Source organism: Bos taurus, chromosome 5 (genome assembly GCF_002263795.3).
Source record: "Bos taurus isolate L1 Dominette 01449 registration number 42190680 breed Hereford chromosome 5, ARS-UCD2.0, whole genome shotgun sequence".
NCBI lineage: Eukaryota > Metazoa > Chordata > Mammalia > Artiodactyla > Bovidae > Bos > Bos taurus.
In genome coordinates, this window is record NC_037332.1 from 54,904,690 (window position 1) to 54,905,800 (window position 1,111).

Sequence of the window (1,111 nt, forward strand, 5' to 3'; positions counted from 1 at the left end):
AGGGACTGAACCCAGATCTCCCACATAGCAGGCAGATTCTTTATGGTCTGAGCCACCAGGAAAGCCCAAGAATGCTAGAGTGGGTAGCCTATCCCTTCTCCAGGGGAATTTCCCAACCCAGGAATTGAACCAGGATCTCCTGCATTGCAGATAGATTCTTTAACAGCTGAGCTTCTGATTTCCAACTACCCAAAAAGCCCACAAAAATTTTATAGATTAAGCAAAGCCAAGTTTATTGCTCCTCCCAATAAAGGAGGTCATTACCTTGACAGACTCTTAACAACATCTTTAAAGAGAGTACAAAGGAAAGATAAGCGTCTGATTTAAGATGAGTCCTTTAATGTAAATGGAGAATTGAGTGAAATTTGTGATGTAATAGTTTAGAATCGGCAGACACAGAGAGAACAAGGTTTTAAAGGAAATCTTGAAGAATAAACAGTCCTTTGATAAACCCAGTTGAATAAATCCATTGTTCTAGTGAGGAAGCTGTTTACCTTGATGAAGGCTACTTGGGTAGTTCATTATTGAAATAAATGGATTTCAGAAAGTCCATGAGACAGACATCTTCCTGGATAAGAATTTCCCAGAAAAAATAAAGTCTGATTAATGAAGAGTGTTGAGTAGTAAAGTCATGCTCAGGTTGACAGTAAGCTGCAGGTTTCAGTTCTGAGTAACCAGTAAATACAAACCCTGCAGAAGACATTAGATTTCTCAGAGTCCTTAGGATAGAAAATTGGTCTCATGTGACATCTGGCTTATATCTGTCATCCCTATCCTTCATCCCTATCACTAGCTTCCCTGGTGGCTCAGACGGTAAAGCGTCTGCCTGCCATGCAGGAGACCCAGGTTCAATCCCTGGGTCGGGAAGATCCCCTGAAGAAGGAAAAGGCAACCCACTCCAGCATTCTTGCCTGGAAAATCCCATGGTTGGAGGAGCCTCATAGGTTACAGTCCATGGGGTCGCAAAGAGTCAGACACGACTAAGCAACTTCACTTTTTATCATTCAGCAATAGCAGGCATGTGGTAGGAACTTGACAAATACTTATGAAAAAGAATGAATAAGTAAATAAATGAGTGCAAATAAACAGTCCCTATTACTGTTTAATTCAA

The 1,111-nt window shown here is 41.0% G+C and overlaps 1 non-coding gene across 1 annotated transcript; it reads left to right on the top strand.

The window, feature by feature from the left end:
- The first annotated feature begins 795 nt into the window (after positions 1-795).
- On the top strand, positions 796-867 carry TRNAG-GCC (transfer RNA glycine (anticodon GCC)). The gene has a single exon. It is a non-coding gene; the product is annotated as a tRNA-Gly (tRNA).
- Positions 868-1,111: the final 244 nt, after the last annotated feature.